Here is a 19207-nt window from a genome sequence, read left to right as displayed (position 1 = left end):
AAAGGACTAACTCCTAAAATGTACTAATAAGAGCCTTATCTTTTAGCTCTTAAATGTTTCCACACCGTATGAAGGGAGGGTTCTCCTTGCTGTGGATAGCCAGTTGGCCTAGTAGCATTTGATAAAAAGTTTATTTTCTCAATCATACTGTCTTGGCACTGTTACAGAGTCAACTACCCTGAACCCATTGGGACTCACAGAGACTGAACCACTACCCTAAGAGCAAACGGAGGCTGGATCTGGGCACCCTGCACATTTGGAGTAGATGCGCAGCTTGGTCTTTGTGTGGGTCCCCTAACAATTGGAGTGGGGGTTGTTGCTAACCCTGTTGACTGCTATTGGATCCCTTTCCCTTAACTGGGCTGCCTGGCTGGGCATCAGTGGGACAGGGTGTGCTTAGACCTGCTGGGACTTGATGCTGCAGGGTCGAGTGGTATCCAAGGGGGGCTACCCCTTCTTTGAGGAGAAGGGAAAGGGTAATGGGGGAGAGATTTGTTAGGGTGGGATTGTAAGGAGAAGAGGGAAGGTGGCTGCAATCAGGATGTAAAGCGAATAAAATAAATTAATGAAAAATATAATAAGATAAATAAAAGCAGCTTCGCTCAAAAAGGGAATGAAAGAGTTTATTATGAGCAGATATGAGTGCACGCAGCCCGGGAGCACTGATTAGGTTCCACCAAATGGCATGCCACACCTGGAAAGGGTTGTGTGAACGTTCATAGCCACAGAACAAAAGTCAGTCACAAATCCATGCATGTGTTCAGCACACAGGGAGGGTGGTCGGGAAGGCCATGATGACAGAGTGAGTACAGCGATGGAGAGTGGATGGCTATCCAGGGGACTTTAGATGACCCAAGGTAATTTGGGCTCTGGATTCCAGCACATTCTCTACACAACTAACTCTGCCTAGTCATGAAATTCTATTCAGTCCTCAGCCTCTTCAATGTAGGTGGGATTTGTTTTTTTCAGAGAACCTCAGTTCTTAACACTATTCTTAAAAAAAATCAACTGACCAAAAAAAGCTTTAAATTAGGGAGAGCTTCCCCACCCACAAACCTTGAGAAACATAATAACCATTCTGCAAGCAATCACTCCATGAGGATTAAAAGCCAAGTGAACTTCCTGCCCCAGTTTGCCTTCTTGTACAGTTCAGATTGCTGTGCACCTCCTGCAAAACTAAACATCGCCTTGCCTGACTGCTTTCAATTTTCTCCCATGCACCTTCTCCCACAATATAATGTAAGATATATAAATAACAGATAACTTAAGGTGACAGTATTTGTGTTCAAGGATATTAAGAAGAATAAAGATATTGTGAAGATTTTGATCTTTAGTGCATTTTTGGCTTTGTGAAGGAGAAATGTATCATATTAAGAGAAAATGTCTTTTTTTTATGTGTGCTATATTTTATTGGTTTAATAGATGTATGGGGGTACCAAGTCGACTTCAGGTAACCGTTGATGGTTTTATGAATCAACTTAGCTAGGCTATTGTAATAGTTACTTTTGTTGCTGTGATAAAATAGCACAACCTAAAGGAATTTATGAAAGAAAAGGATGTTTTGCCTTGTAGTTGAGAAAGGTAAGAGTCCATTGGGTAGGGAAGCACAGAAGCAAACAGCTAACATCAGAGATGCTGGCAAGAGCAGGCACTGGAAAATCACATTTCCATCTACTTAAAGGAAACAGAGAGAATAAACGGAAAATAGAATGTGTAGGAACTCTTAAAACTCTCACCAGTCAGGTTGTGCCCCCTAAAGTTCCACACTCTCCCCAAACAGTGCTCTAAACAGGGTACTAAATATTTGAACCTGTGAGCCTACGGGGGACTGTGGTAGTTTGAATACGCTTGGCCCATGGGAAGTGGCACTATTAGGAGGCGTGGCCTTCTTGGAGGATATTTTTTGTTTTACTGGTCTTTTGCTTGATTGTTTTAATATTCATTTTCACAGGAGGGAGGGGAATTTGTTTTAATTTCTGTTTGTTTCTCCTTTTTTGAGTTGAGAGAGGGGAAAGAATATAAAGTTGGGTCAGTAGGAATGTGGGAGGGATCTAGGAGCTGAGAGAGGAAGAAAAACATGATTGTGTAATAAAATATAAGATAAAGCAAAATCTTTTGTAAACACTCAGGACAAAAATAAAGATTATTGCAATAAGATTGGCAAACTCTTAGCTAAATTAACTAAAAGACCTAAATTAACAAAATTAGAGAAGAAAAGAGGGATATAACAACAGACACTGAGGAATTCCAAAGAATCACGAAGGCATACTTTACAAACATGCACTCTATCAAATTGGAAAATCTAAAAGAAATAGATAATTTTCTCCATATACACCACCTACCAAAGTTAAATCAAGATTAGATAAGCAACTTAAACAGGCCTATAACCCCCTAGTGAAATAGAAGGAGTGCTTTTTTTTTTTTTCAACCAAAAAACTCAGGGCTAAGTGGTGTTAGCACTACATTCTACAAGACATTCAAAGAAGAGTTCCCCCAACACTCCTCAAATTACTCCACAAAATAGAAACAAAAGAAACATCTTTTTATGAGGACACAATTACTCTGCTGACACCTAGACCACATAAAGACAAAATAATTACAGACCAGTTTTCCTTATAAACATTGATGCAAAATTCTCAGTAAAATGCTTGAAAACAAAATCCAAGAACACATCAAAAAGGTTATTCACCATGATCATGGGGGTTTCATTCCAGAGAAGCAGGAGTGATTCAAACAGGTAGGTAAAACAATAAATGTAATCTATTAAATAAACAAACTGAAAGAAAAGATCCACATGATCATCTCATTAGGTGCAGAAAAGGCCTTTGACAAAATCTGACACCCATCCTAATAAAAGTCCTGGAGCTATTAGGAGTACACGGGATATCTCAGCATAGAGAAACCCTAATGCATTTCCACCAAAAGTGTGAACAAGACAGGGTTGCTCACTCTCTCCTTACTATACAGTACTTGAAATATTAAATACAGGAATAAAATAACTGAAGCAGATCAAAGGGATGCATATTGGAAAGGGAAAAAAATCAAAGTATCTTTATTTGTATATGTAAGTAACCCTAAAACTTTCACCAAGAGATCCCCTAAAGCTGATAAACACTTTCAATAAAGTGTCACAATACAAAATTAACACCCAAAAATCAGTAGCCCTCAGGGCTGGAGAGATGGCTTAGCAATTAAGAACACTGACTGCTCTTCCAGAGGTCCTGAGTTCAATTCCCAGAAACCACCTGGTGGCTCACAACCATCTGTAACGGGATCTGACGCCCTCTTCTGGTGTGTCTGAAGACAGCTACAGTGTACTTGTTGTATACATTAAATAAATAAATGAAATCAGTAGCCCTCCTATATACAAATAACAAATGGACTGAGGGAAAAAAATCAGGAAAACAACATCTTTCACAATAGCCTCCAAAAACATAAAATATCTTGAGGTAGCTCTAAATGAAAGTGAAAGGCTAGTCTCACAAAAACTTTAAGACACTGAAGAAAGAAAATGAAGATACCAGAAGATGGAAAAGTCTCACACACTCATGGATCAGTAGGATTAAAATAGTAAAAAAGAAAAAAAAAGTCATCCTACCAAAGCAATCTATACAGTCAATGCAATCCTCATCCAAATTCCAACACAACTCTTCACAGAACTTGAAAGGATAATTTTCGGCATTGTATACACACACACACACACATAACTAAAACATTCCTGAATGATGAAAGAGCTGGTGGAGGCATCACCACCCCCAATCTCAAACAGTTCTACAGAGCTACAATAATAAAAACAGCACAGTGTTGGCACGGAACCAGGTGTGTTGATGAATAAAATAGTATTGAAGACACAGGCATAGGTCTACACACTTGTGGACACCTGAATTTGGATAAAGAAACCAGAAATACACACTGGGAAAAGATAGCATTTTTAACAACTAGTACTGGTCAATCTGGATAGTACTTATAAAAAATAATGCAAATAGAGCCATACTTAATCACCCTGCATAAAACTCAACTCCAAAAGCATCAAAAACTTCAACATAAGCCCAGATACACTGAATCTGACAGAAGAAAAAGTGAGGAATAGTCTTGAAAATCTGTATAGCAAAGGATACCATCAGTGGTACAAAGCAGGATTCAGAATGTAAAAAGGTTTTTACCAACCATATACCTGGTAAAGGGCTAATATCCAAAATATATAAGTTACTTAAAACTCTAGCATTATAACACCCAATTTAAAAATAGGGTACAGATATAAATAGAAAGCGCTCTCTCTCTCTCTCTCTCTCTCTCTCTCTCTCTCTCTCTCTCTCTCTCTCTCTCGTTTTTTGTTTTTGCTTTTTGGATTTGGTTTTGTTTTGTTTTTTTTCCAGACAGGGTTTCTCTATGTAGCCCTGGCTGTCCTGGAACTCACTCTGTAGACCAGGCTGGCCTTGAACTCAGAAATCCACCTGCCTCTGCCTCCCAAGTGCTGGGATTAAAGGGGTGCACCACCACTGCCCAGCTAGAAAGCTCTCAAGAGAGGAAAATCAAATGACTGAGAAGCCCTTAAAGAAATGTTCAGTATCCTTAGTCACCAGGGAAATGCAAATCAAGACTCTTGAGATTTCATCTTACACCAATCAGAATGCAAAGAAGAACAAAACAAGAAGCCTGCGCTGGTGAGCATGGAGAGTAAGCGGAACCTCATCCACCGCTGGTGGGAGTGCGAGCTGGAGCAGCTACTGAGGAAATAAGTATGGCCGTTCATCAGAAAGATGGGAATAGATCTACCTCTAGATCCAGCTACACCACTCCTGGGCATAGACCCAAAGGACCTTTATCCTACTACAGAGACAATTGCTGAATCATAGTCACTGTTACTCTAATCATAATATCCAGAAATTGGAAACAACTTAGATATCTGTCAACAGATATCTAAGAATGGATAACCAAAATGTGGTACATTCATGCAACGAAATATGACTCAGCCATTAAATTAAAGGAAACCATGAAATGTGCAGGTAATGGATAGAACTAGAAAGAAAGTCATCCTAAGTCAGGTAACTCAGACCCAGGAAGACAAATATGATATGTATTCACTTATATGTAGATGTTCACTGATAAGTCATTGATAAGGAAGCTATAATCTATATAGCCACAGAGGTTAAGGACAGAGTAAGGGGCTAGAGGGAGAGATGCATCTTCCAAGGAAGGAGAAAGGATATAGTTATAGATGGAAGGGGGTGGGGTCTGGAATAGGGACATCGAACAGAGAGGGAAGAGGGGAATGAGGGAGGTAATTCAGGAAGAGACGGCTAACACTGAGGGCCATATGGAAACTTAATACAGTAGAAGTGTGAATGAGTACATATATTAAGGCAATCCAAATGAAACTGCCAAATAACAGGAAAGGGAGCCCCAGCTCGACAACTCATCGCCAAATGAAGCGTCCAGTACTGGAAATGGGTTACAGATAATCAAGTTGCTGGCCAAAAGGGTCCCCTGGGAATCCCCAAACTCAACATTTTACCAAGGCTATTGATAACTCTCCACTAACTGATGGTAAGGCCCTATTGCTGAAGACAACACCTACACAATTCATTGAATGCAGAAAAGTTGAACCTGTGCCTTCACCTCTATAGACTAGTAGGGACACTGGGAGAGACTCTGCACACTACCAAAGAAGAAAGACAAAAGTCAACCCAGCTACAAATGCTTAGATACAGGAGTGACCTCTCTGTAACATATGCTAGTGCAATAGTGGACCAAAGATTGTGGGAGTAACCAACCAATATCCGATTTATTTAAGGACCTGCACTCATCACTGCTTGAGTGGCCAGGAACTTGAGACTAGATAGACCAAATCTAGGGGGAAAACAAATTCTACCACTCTGCTAAAGGAATTTAGCAATAAAATGACTCTTAATCACATCCTGCTGTACTCATAGATTCACGCCTTGCTGAACCAATATCAGATATGCTCCTGCCTGCAGCAGATAGGAACAAATACAGAGACCCTCAGCCAGACAAAATGCAGCGAATGAGAGATCTTGACACACTCAGCCCTAAAAGAAATGTCTCCATAAAAACCTCTCTCCTCAGGTCTCAGGGACCTCTGTGGAAGGGGAGATGGAAAAAGTGTAAGAGCAGAGGGAGGGAAGACATCAACAATCAATGCCTTCCAGACACAGCAGAGCTGGTGCAGATGCGAACTCATGGAGACTGAGGCAGCGCGCACAAGGCCTGCATGTGTCTGCACCAGATGGGGTCCTGGAGCTGAAAGGAGACGTGAACACACACACACACACACACACACACACATTCCTAGCCCAGACACTATCTCTAATTGATAGATACTTGTAAATGAAAAACTAGTTTTTACCAAGGAAATCTCGCAGGGAGGGAGGGGAACAAACCACTCTTAAGGTGGCAGGAGCCAAGTAAGATAAGCTAAAAACTAGCGGGTGATCCTCCTGAGATGGTTCTGCCATGGATTAAAATCTGTGAGAGATTTGCTCCTTTAGGCAAGGCTGAGGAAAATTTCATTTTAGGAAAAATTCCTGTAATAATTAATATGCTTTTCTGTGTGTGCATATGTGTACATTATTATATATAGTGTTTATATAACTATATATATAATAGTTACACACATATATAATATATACATATATACACATATATTATATATCATATATTATATAGTGTTATTATATGTAGTGTCTTATACACTATCATTTAAACACTATTATTTAAACACAAATTATTTCCTTCTGAGATAGTAAGCGGGTATTTGCAACTTAGAGCACATTCCAAGAGGTTGTAAAACCATTAACCAATGGTCATAAATGGGGAACTGAGGATTTACTATAGGTGCAAGGACAGAAGATAAAATATTGACTGAGTTTATCTATACAAAACTTCACTAATAACTTAGTCACAAAAGTTATGGCTTTAAAAAAAAAAAACTCCCCAAGAGCCTGTAGAACTGGTGATAGATGATGAATGTTTAACCAGATAATTACTCTTAATGGATGTGCATGTAAACATTCTCTGTTGTAAACTTCTTATTCAGTTCATGTTTGAACTTCTAGCGAACTTTTGTTAAAAAATAAAATAAAAAAGGAATGCTTAGAAAAACTGTGTGATCTATTTTTCTAGAAAAGGTACAAAAGACTAGGAAAGATCACATTGGAGACATAACACTGGAGAGAAAGCACTGGGAACAAGAGCATTGTAACATCAGAGCAGGAGGAGACAGCGAGATCACAAGGAGAATGCAGAGTGGAATAACTTAGAAATTATAAGGTAACTTAAAATACTAAGAGAGCTATATGCAGAACACAGAGGGAAAGAGCAGAACAGAAGCTGCAGAGAGCAGAAGGAGCAGGCAGGCTTCTCCTGACCGTGGGGCAGAGCAGGTCCTTTCTTAATAGCAAGGCAGGCTTAGTCTTACTAAAGAGAACAAAGCTTTCTTCTTACAGACTTGGGTCTAATTCATTTAGCAATAAAGGGGTAAAAGCTTTTTCTTTCTCTATGCTATAAAGATTGGAGCTCATTTTCATGTAGAATGAGTGAGTTCTTTCTGCACTAGCACCTGGTCTTTTGATCCAGGTACATTTGTAACTATGGGTGTGTATGTGTAAGTATGTAATTATGAGATAGTACGAAAGCTCCGCCCAACTGATTCAAATGGAGATTTATTAATGTGTAGGCATGAATCTGTATATGAATTTATGTGCGTTTAATCCATATTTGCTTATGTAAAAGTTTTTCCTTCTGCGAGGAATGATTCTCTTCTCCTGGTTAGGTGGAATTTTATTGCTCCAAACTTCCCCCTAGCCTGACAAGCAAGAGGCTTATAGACAAAAGGGAAAAGGCTCTAGCAATTAATCCCTTACTTAATCCCCTGCTAGTTATGATGAGGTGCTCAATGCCAGAGACTTCAGTTTCTGGCCCAAAGGGAACTCAGACAGGTCAGCTTTCACAGCAAAGTGACTTAGAACTAAGATAGGTCCATGTTTTATTATTAAGCAGCAACCCTAAATATCTCTAAAGACCAAGTCTTGCCCATGCTAACCTCTGTCTGCTCACCTTCAAGAGAGAACCAAGAGAAAAGAACAGTCAGGTACGGCTCCCAGCGCTAAGGATAAGCCCCATGCCGGGCAATGGATCATCCGCACAAAATGAACACAACAGGATCTTTTGAGAGTTCTTTGTCAGGGCAATTGCTTATTTGTTTTCATTTTCCACCTTATAGGTCCTTTCATGCATATATTAAGGCTTCCAGTTTGGGGTTATTATGGGTGTGTGTATAAGTTAACTCTGCATTGATAGATTTTTTTTTTTTTTTGCTTCTTTCTTTGGCTCTTTTTCTTGTTTTTATATTATTTCATTTTATTACTACTTAGATTCCTGTTTGTTTTCTAAGGAGAGAAAGAAAGGATGTAGATCCAAATGGGAATGGAGGGAAGGAGGAACTGGGGGGGTTATGATGAGAATACATTGTATGAAAAAAAAAACTACTTTCAATAAAAGAAAAGAAAAAGATTATTGGGCAGGTAGCAATTCACAGCGAAGGCCAAAGTGGACATCACTCAGAGGAAAGTAAGAATCAAAGAAGTCTTCAGTCTGAGTTTTGGGTCCACAATTGTATTTTCATCATAGATCACAACAAGCAGCCCTGCCCAGATCTCCATGCACACTATTATTAGAGAAAGAACCTTTTTATGTTTCCTAGAAATAATCCTAAGGGCACGTGAAGAAAGGCAGCTCAAGATGAATCTAGGGCCAATGGGAAAGTGTGGTTCAAACACAGCCAGCTCCTTTCAATCATGCCAATGGGAGAGGAGATCATACTAAAGCTACTTCCTATTGATTATCAGAATATTACAACCACAGGATCAAAATTGGAATTTTCACCTGGAGTCTCGTGCTGGGAGAAGCAAAAGGTGGGTGCTGTCAGAGGACGAATCTGACTCCCTGAAGCTGACTTCACAGTTCTGTCAACATGTCAGAGTGCCCGCAGGAGAGGCTGGATCCAAGACAAGGATGAGTCAGGGGCCAGGGCTGGACCAGGTCTGCGTTCTTGTGCACAACTTATCTAGTGTCCTCTACTTAAACCTAAGCCTCATGTTAGGACTCCACAGATGGATTTGGGGCCACTGGGCCCCTTTATCTCTTCCTATTATCACTGTGGCCACAGAGAGTAAATAAATCTCCTCTCTCTGCTTCTCACCATTATTTGCTTCTTTAATTGCTCGATCGAGGATGGGAAGACAAGACAAGCTTGTCAGCTGCCAGGACCCATGTTCTGGCCCTAGCAACTCTGGCAACACTCCCTGTCTCATGACTCCGTACCAGCTCTGCTCCAGCGGACACGGCTCAGGACACAGGATTCCCTCCGCCTCCACATCCAGGAGGAAGGTTTTCTTTTCTGCAAAACCAGGACATCAGTGTTTCCTCTCCTGTTTCTATGACTTCTTGTTCAGTGGAAACTCACTACAGAGAGTGTTCCCTTCTGCTGCTCCGTCGTCCACATATACAAGGGAGGTCCAACCTTGCACTTAGCATATGGAGAAGACTGGAGCCCTGTCACCTTAGCAATGGCCAATGCCATGGTGGATTTGTGCCAGAAGCAGCGAAATGCAAGGAGCTGTGGAAACTGCCCCTTATCCCTCCACTGAGTATCTAGGGCAGCAAAGCTTGTTGTAGTCAGTCCTCGCCCTCAAAACACTAGACTGCTGGCTCAGAGAATTCACCTAGAGGAAAAAGGGGGGCATAAAAGAGGGAATTCTAATCTCCTCCCAAAAAGAATCCTATGGTCGTTTGAATAGGTATGGCCCCCTTGGACTGAAGTGTTTGAATGCTTGGACTTAGGGAATGACAGTATTAGGAAGTGTGGCCTTGTTAGAGGAAGTGTATCACTGTTGGGGCAGGCTTGGAAGTCTCCTATGCACAAGCTACACCCAGTGTGACACAGAGTTTCCTTCTGCTGCCTGCTGATCAAGATGTAGAATTCTCAACCACTTCTCCAGCACCATTTCTGTCTGCACACTGCCATGCCTTCTGCCACGGTGATAATGGACTGACCCTCTGAAACTGTAAAACAGCCCCAATTAAATGTTTACCTTTATAAGAGTTGCCTTGATCACGGCGTTCTTCACAGCAGTGAAACCCAGACTAAGAAAACTCATTTGCAACAGGGCTTGGAGAAGTAGGCTCTAAATAGAAGCTGTGAGTGACCACTGGGAGCAGGATCAAGAGCCAAGCTGAACCACAGACTGGCCGCTGTAAAGGACAAGAGCTCAGGCTGTGCCAGCTACGAGGAGCCCTTTTGAGAAAATACCAAGTGCTGACCTCAGAAACCATTTCTATAAAGGACCAATGATTTTATTACATTTGTCGGTAGAGTGGTTTATGTACCAGGAAATTCTTGAAAACAGATAAATAATTGCCTAGTGTTTGTGGTCAGAAGAAAGGAAGAAAGTGTGCCAAATGATTGATTTCCCAGAATGAATATTTGTTAGGCAGCAGAATCCATGACTCTCCGAGGAGCAATATCAGACCCTTATCACTGTCAGTGGAGGTGTTATCATTGACCCAGAGTTACTAAACAAGAAAGTCACTGAGTCAGGGGACTTGAAGAAGAAGGAGGGCGAGGATGAAGAAGACAAAACATTTGAGACACTATATTTTTAATATTTATTTTTATTTTTATTATGTATATTAAAGTGGTATGTGCTCATAAACACAGGTGCCACATACCTGTTACACCTGGAGTTACAGGTGGTTGTAAACTACCTGATGTGGATGCTTAGAAATTGAACTTGGATCCTCTGCAACAGCAATGTTGGAAAAGAATATTCTTTTGGGGGGAGGGGGAGTATAAATTGTATTTTTTAATTTATTTTATTTATTTATTTATTTATTTATTTATTTATTATTTTTGGTTTTTTGAGACAGGGTTTCTCTATGTAGCTCTGACAGTCCTGGAACTCATGCTGTAGACCAGGCTGGCCTCAGACTCAGAAATCTGCCTCCCTCTGCCTCCCAAGTGCTGGGATTAAAGGCGTGCACCACCACCGCCCCGGCTAGATATTTTCTTTATTTACATTTCAAATGTCATCCCCTTTCCTGGTTTCCCCTCAGAAAACCCCCTATCCCATCCCCACCTCCCCCTGCTCACCAACCCACCCACTCCTGCTTCCCTGCCCTGGCATTCCCCTCACTGGGGCATCAAGCCGTCACAGGACCAAGGGCCTTTCCTCTAATTGGTGTCTGACAAGACCATCCTCTGCTACATATGTGGCTGGAACAATGAGTCCCTTCATGTGTACTCAGAAAAGAATATTCTTGAGGTCCTACAACGAAGCAGGATGAAGGCCAAGTAATTCTGCATAATGAGCTACATAGTGAGATATTATTATTATTATTATTATTATTATTATTGGGAAAAAAGCTGTAGTAGTTAGGTAGTTAGGAATGGCCTTCATAGATGCATGTGTTTGAATGCTTGACTCATAAAGAGCAGCAATATTAGGAGGTGTGGCCCTACTGGAGGAAGCGTGTCATTGTATAGACATGCTCTGAGGTCATAATGTGCTCAAGTGACATCATTCTTCTGCCTGAGTAGGACTGTGAAAGGCAGCCTGTGTTCTGGTTGAGGTAGGTTTAAGGCCCAGAGACGGCCTTTCACGGTCCCACACCTGAAGATCAAGACAGAACTCTCAGCTCCTTCTCTAGCACCATGTCTGCCTGTATGTTTCCATCCTTCTTGCCATGATGATGGTAGACTAAACCTCCGAATCTGCCAGCCAGCCCCAACTAAATGTTGTCCTTTATAAGAGTTGCTGTGGTCATGGTGTCTCTTCACAGCTATAAAACTCTAACTCAACAAAGACAAGAGCTTAATGTATCATTTTTTTCTTCTGTTTAATTGTCTTGTCCTTTACATGTCCAAAATATGCTACTAACATTGGCAATAAAAGGCCACAATGAGTGACTGAAATGGAAACAAATTTAAAATGGTTAAGGACTCTGAAGGTGGATGGTCAGACAGTGATAGTGTTGTTCACCAGTCAGGCCAGCCCATTCCACCACAGAGCTGGTCTTGAAGATCAACAAGGAAGTGATAGTGGTTGTTAAGAAGTTGGCTTTAGCCAGGCAGTGGTGGCGCACGCCTTTAATCCCAGCACTTGGGGGCAGAGGAAGGCGGATTTCTGAGTTCGAGGCCAGGCTGGTCTACAGAGTGAGTTCCAGGACAGCCAGGGCTCCACAGAGAAACCCTGTCTTGAAAAAAAAAAAAAAACCAAACAAACAAGCAAACAAAAAAGAAGTTGACTTTATTAAAGACATCAAGACTAACAAAAACTTGAGAATGCCCTTTGACAAACACAGAAAATCTTATGATAACAAGTATAAATTCATGTCAATCAGAACCTTAAATATCAGTAAATTAAATGATCCAATGAAGAGATAGAGATTCTAATACTGAGATTATAATAGTATTCAAATTGACCTATATAGTTCACTATAATCCCCATTTGAGTACCTACTGAATCCTCTGAAGAAATTAACAAGCTTCTTGTAAAATTCATATAGGTCAGCAAAGCACCCAAAATTGTTTTTGAAGAGGAAGAACGGAGTGATGGGGTTCACATTTCCCAGCTTCAAAACTTACAGCAAGGAACTGGGGAGATGACTTAGTGGACAAAATGCCTGTTATGCAAGCATGGAGACTCGAGTTCCAGTCCTGTGTACCCACTGTTCAAAGACAGGCCTATTCTGTGTCTAAAACACTAAAAGGTGTGTGTTGAGACAGGCAAATCCCCGGTGCCAGATGGCGAGCTAGGCTATGTCATTGATGAATCCCAGGATCAGGGGGAGATGCTGTTTCAATAAATACAAGGTAGAACAGGATAGGAGAAGGTAACCAACATTTATTTCTGATATACGCATGTGTACACACGTGCATATATACAAACACACACACACACACCACAAACAGAAAAGACTTGCTGCAAGTTGAGTAGGTCAAGAAAGTGTGCCACTGAAAAGGATGAGCATATGGAGCAGTGGAGTCGACCTGGAAGTCCATATAACCTGAGGGCAGCAAGGTGACCAAGCCCACTCCAAGACAGAAGAACACCCACTTTGAAAATGATACTGGAAGAAGCAATTATGCTGAGACAATTGGGCAGCTACATGCAAATGAATGAATCTGGAACCTTACCTCCCAACAGATGCCAGAATAACTCAAAATAAGTTGCAATCCTAAATACTATAGCTAAAAACTATAAAGTTTTTAGCAGAAAAAAACAAGGCTAAATCTTGATGATATTATATATCTGAAAAACGTTTTGTCAAACTAAAGCCATGATAACTTTTCTCTGTCTTCTCATTTGTTCACTTTACATCCCAAATGCAGCTCCCCTTCCTCTCCTCTCGTTTCCACCCTCACATACCCCTTCCCTCATTACCTCCTCCCCTTCTCCTTCAAGAGTGGAAAGCCCCCATGGGTACAAACCTACCCTGACACATCAAGTCATAGCAGGACTACTAGATGCATCCTCTCCCATTAAAGCCAGACAAGGCAGTCAAGCTAGGAGAAGATCCAAAGGCAGGCAACAAAGTCAGAAACAGCCCCATGCCCCCACTCCAATTGTTAGAGGACATACACAGAGACCTGCATAGCTACTACAAATGTGTAGGGAGCCTAGGTCCAGCCAATGCATGCTCTTTGGTTGGTGGTTTAGACTCCGAGTCCCCATGCATCCAGGTTAGTGGACTCTGTAGGTCTTCTCTGTAGTGACTCCTCTCACTTCCTCAATCCTTCCCCCAATGCTTCCTCAAGTCTTCCCTAGCTCTGCCTAATGTTTGGCTGTGGGTCTCTGCATCTGTTTCCATCAGCTGCTGGATGAAGCCTCTCAGAAGACAATTCTAGGCTCCTGTCTGCAAGCAGAGCAGAATATCATTAATAATGTCAAAAGTTGGCTCTCTCCCATGGGTATGTCTCAAATTGGGCCAGTCATTGGTTGGGAGACTTAATGACTGCTAATATTTTCTTAGGGGTTATGGGTCTATTTAAATTGCTTACCTGATCTTGGTTTAACTTTGGTAAGTTGTATCTATCAAGAAAACTCTCAGCTGGGTGGTGGTGGTGCATGCCTTTAATTCCATCACTTGGGAGGCAGAGGCAGGCGAATTTCTGAGTTTGAGGCTAGCCTGGTCTACACAGTGAGTTCCAGGACAGCCAGAGCTACACAGAAAAGCCCTGTCTCGAAAAAAAAACAAAAACCAAAAAAAAAAGAAAGAAAGAAAGAAAGAAAGAAAGAAAGAAAGAAAGAAAGAAAGAAAGAAAGAAAGAAAGAAGGAAGGAAGGAAGGAAGGAAGGAAGGAAGGAAGGAAGGGGGAGAGAGAGAGAGAGAGAGAGAGAGAGAGAGAGAGAGAGAGAGAGAGAGAGAGAGAAAGAAAGAAAGAAAGAAAGAAAGAAAGAAAGAAAGAAAGAAAGAAAGAAAGAAAGAAAGAAAGAAAGAAAGGAAGGAAGGAAGGAAGGAAGGAAGGAAAAGCTCTCCACTTCGTTTAGATTTTCAAATTTTGTGGGGAACAGGCTTTGGAAGTAAGAACTAATGAACGTTTAGATTTCCTCAGTTTCTGTTGTTATCTCTCCCTTTTCATTTTTGATTTTGTTAATTTGGATACTGTCTCTCTGCCTTTTGGTTGGATTGACTAAGGGTTTTCCTATCCTGTTGGGGTTATTTGCCTTGGTTTGGTTTGGTTTGTGTCAGAACCAGCTCTTGGTCGATTCTTTGTATTGTTCTCTTTGTTTCTATTTTGTTGACATCGTCAAAGACTTTTCTTCATCAATATTTTTTCCTAACAATTTGAGTTTGGCCTCAAACATCTAGTATGTTGATCTATTTAGGCAAAGGAGTTTAATGGACATTTCTCAAAACAAACAAAACAAAATAAATAAATAAAACAACGAAAACAGCAAATGAGGCCCTGAAAGAGCCAGCACCACTAGTTATCAGTGTCAAGGACACTAAAGCCGCAGCGACATCTGGATGTGGTAGTCTGCAACCCAAGCACTCAGAAGACTGAAGCAGTAAGGTTACAATTTCAAAGCCAGCAAGCATGTACAACTCCATGTCACAAAATCGATCATTGAACAATCACAATGGAAGGCCACTACTAGATATCAGTTCATACAGCTAGGCTGACAAAATTGTCAACAAGATTTTCCCTGATTAAAAGTTAAAGGGCTGGGCCGGGCGGTGGTGGCACATGCCTGTAATCCCAGCACTCTGGGAGGCAGAGGCAGGCGGATTTCTGAGTTCGAGGCCAGCCTGGTCTCCAGAGTGAGTTCCAAGACAGCCAGGGCTACACAGAGAAACCCTGTCTCGGAAAATACCAAAAAAAAAAAAAAGCCACACAAACACAAAAATTAAAGGGCTGGAGAGATGGCTCAGTGGTTAAGAGCACTGGCTGCTCTTCCAAAGGTCCTGAGTTCAAATCCCAGCAACCACATGGTGGCTCACAAACATCCGTAATGAGATCTGACACCCTCTTCTGGAGTGTCTGAAGAGAACTACAGTGTACCTACGTATGATAAATAATATAAATATTTAAATTTTTTTTGAAAAATTAACACAAGTGATAGGCATCCTATAAGTCATTTTCCCAAGAGAGCAAATGGGGCTTTCTTACACAAGTAAGTGCATTACAGCTATTTTCTTCTTTCTCAGAGGGTATGTCTCCCCCAGGACTCTATTACTCCCCGCTGACCCTGGAGAAATGAGACTGCATGGGATATTATCCCACATAGCACCTCTGCACCTCACATCAGAGTCCTCATGCGATTACTTTCTTTCCTGATGTGTTCATTCAAACATCATTTCAGTCCCACTCAGAAACAGAAACATTCCCCTCTGTCCATGGACTCAGGTTGCTTTTTTCATGTATAATTGATTTCCCTAAAGATCTTTCTTTTGGACCTGGATTCGATTCCCAGCTCCCAAATGGCAGCTCACAATTATCTGTAACTCCAGTTCCAGGGGTTCTGACAACACTCACAAAGGCATACATGCAGGCAAAATATTGATACACATTAAATAAAAATAAATAAGTTTTTTAAAAAAGAATCTGAACCCTCATTCAATTACTTTCTGACTTTCCTGAGGTCTTCAAACACACATCATGCCAATCCCACTAAGAAACAAAAACACCCCCCTCTGTCCATGGTTCCATGGTGGTACGCTCCTTTATTCCCAGCACTCAGGAGGTAGAGGCAAGTATATCTCTGTGAGTTCAAGGCCAGCTTGATCTGTAGAGCTAATTCCGGGACAACCAGAATTATCTTGAAAAAAAAACATAAAAACAAAATAAAACGAAAAAAAGAATTTCTTTTATAGGTTTGCGCTACAGTTTTTTCAGGTCATGAGCAATTCAGCTTTATGAACTTCCCCATGAAGACCCCGGAGGCCGAAGAGAGAGAGTTCAGCAGTTTAAAGTGCTCGCTTGTCTCCCAAAGGACTCAAGTTCAGTTCCCAGCACCCACACTGCATGGCTCACAGCCATCTGTGCCTCCGACTCCAGCGGATCCAGTACCCTCTCTTGGCTTCTGCAGACACCTGACCACACACACACACACACACACTTTTGTGAGGTATCCATCATAGAAAGTCTTTATCAGCCAGCCGGTGACCACACTGCGTGTTCCAAACCCAAGCACCGTCCAGAGCCTCTCTCGGGGCGAGCTTTTAAGCACAAAACCCACATCCTGAGTTGACACACCTCACATAGCAAGAACAGCCAGAAACCAAACTACAGAAGTCAAAAAGCAAGGCGACTCCATTTAGGACTTTGATAGATTAGGTCTTTGTTCTCGTTCTTGTTTTTTGATTTTGTTTTGTTTTTGGCAGGGGTTGCTGCCTACGTGCTGGGTTCCAAGGTGTGAATAGTGCTTCCATCTTGGTGTCAGTTTTGCTAAGGTCTGGGGGGACTGTTACAAAATAAAACTAGATCTAAAACAATACTAAGATTATAATATGATTCAACTTATTTATTAATTTTTGCTTCCTTGAGATACAATCTCATTTGGCTTGCCTGGAGTTTTCTTTGCAGCTCATCCTGGTCTTGAACTCATGATTCTTCTGCCTTTATCTCTGGAGTACTGAGATTATAGGCATATACCACTATGCTCAGCTAAAAGTTATTTTTTAAGTATTAAAATGGAATTAAACATTTGACGTACTATAAACGTTATTTTCTTTTACCTGAAACTTGGGGGATATGTTTACTTTAGCATTCAAAGGACACCTGAAAATATAGAAGGATTCAGGTGCTGGGCCTTCTGAGTCCAACTTACTAAATTGGCCCTGGTCTTTCTGTCTTTGTTTTCCTAGTCCCACATCTATTCACAACTGATATTCAAGATGCTTATTTTCAATGACACTAAAAGTTGTTTTAGAATCAAACGAAAAGGGGGATTTCAGAAGCAATTTATAAACACAGTTATAACTGGGTGTGATGTATAGAGATAGTATAGAGGATCTTTGTGAGTTCAAGGCCAACCTGAGACACAGGGAGAATTCCAGAAGGGCCAGAGTGACATAGAGAGACATTGTCTCAGAAAAGAACAACAAAAATACCAGAATCTAGACACATAAACCTTGGGGTGAGGAAAGAGATGTTCGCTGAAGGCCTGAAACTAGCATTCCTTCCACAGAAGGAAAGGGCACCCAACTGAGGATGTCATTAATTTTGAAAGTAGAGAAAAACTGTATCTTTCTCAGCATTTCACAGAGACTCAAGCCTGAGTAGTGCTCACCCCTTAGATCTGGACAGCCGTCAGAAAATCATCAGGGAGGAGAAACAAACATATGTCAAGACACAGGCAGCATCTAACTGCTAAAGCTGATCCACAGGCCCCGCTCCACCAGATGGCAGTGTGTCAACAGGGAGCCTGGCTGCGAGACGCGGCGAACCCCAATTAAATGATCCTGTGTGGGTGCAGGAACAGAGAGACAGTTTAGATGGCTGCTGATAATGTTTCGGCTCATGATCTAATGAGGGTTTTTTTTTTTTCCTTAACAGCAAAGAATGCAAGAGTGAGTCCGTTACTATATTCTTTGTCCACGATAAAAACTATGATCGGGATGGGGAATTACAGCACAGGAACAAGCCTGTAATAGGCTTGTTTAATTGTGTACCAATTAAATCACCAGCATTGTTATTGTCGACTACAAACATCACTGACCTGGCCTTCCAGATTGTCTGAGCAGTGCCGTAAGTTGTGCAGACAGTCCAGGCTAATCACCATTCCAAGAATAGTCTCTGTGAAGATAAGAGGCTTGCAATGTCAAAGGTCACACTCACCAGCCACACAGTTTCCATCCTTCCCCAAGCAGTCAAGGACACGCAGAGAACTGCTGCACAGAGAACTGCTGCCCGCCCATCCGCTGGCAGCCCTGTGCAGGCTGCTAAACAGCTACAGGAGCATGGAACCTTGCTGTTAGGACTCTGGTGTCACTCTTCTAGGGCTGCCATAGCAACCTGCAGCACACTGAGTGGCTTACACAACTCAAACTGATTCCTTACAGTGGAGGAGACAGCAAGGGTTTGTTGGTGTGATTGACTTCTGAGATCTCTCTTTGGCACACGGAGACCATGGTCTCCCTTGGTTTTCACGTGGACCTCCTTCCGTGCTTATCAGTTCTGATTTCCCTCTTCGTGTGTGGCCATCAGGCCAGGTTAGAACCTACTCTAATGGCCTCATAACTCCAAATCTGGTCAGATCCCATGGTGACAGGGCTTAGGGCTTCAGCATACAAACTCTGGAGGGTCAGAGCTAAGCCTGTGACAGTAACACTCAAACTCTATCTCGAGTGCTTGCTCTGACTGTGGGCGATGTGCTGGCACTAACTAACCAACCAACCCAGAAGCCACTTTCTAGGTCTAGGGATGCCTGGCTATAAAACTAAAGGAGCCGCTTACGTAATCTCTATGGTCTCACTCTGTGATCACATCAGCCTGAATTGCAAGTCTGAATTTTGCAAGACAAAGAGCAGGGTTTCCAAACCAACCACAATAGGACAATTGTCCTATTGCTTGGAAATCAGTGTGTGTCTGCTCACTCAAGTCTGCTCAGAGTCACATCTGTAAAAATGGCTGTATTAGTTTAGGAAGGCCACACACAGAATAAAGCAGAGCAAAAATGTGT

This window comes from Apodemus sylvaticus, chromosome 7 (genome assembly GCF_947179515.1).
Source record: "Apodemus sylvaticus chromosome 7, mApoSyl1.1, whole genome shotgun sequence".
In the NCBI taxonomy this organism is placed as follows: Eukaryota; Metazoa; Chordata; class Mammalia; order Rodentia; family Muridae; genus Apodemus; species Apodemus sylvaticus.
Note: the sequence above shows the minus strand (reverse complement) of the source record.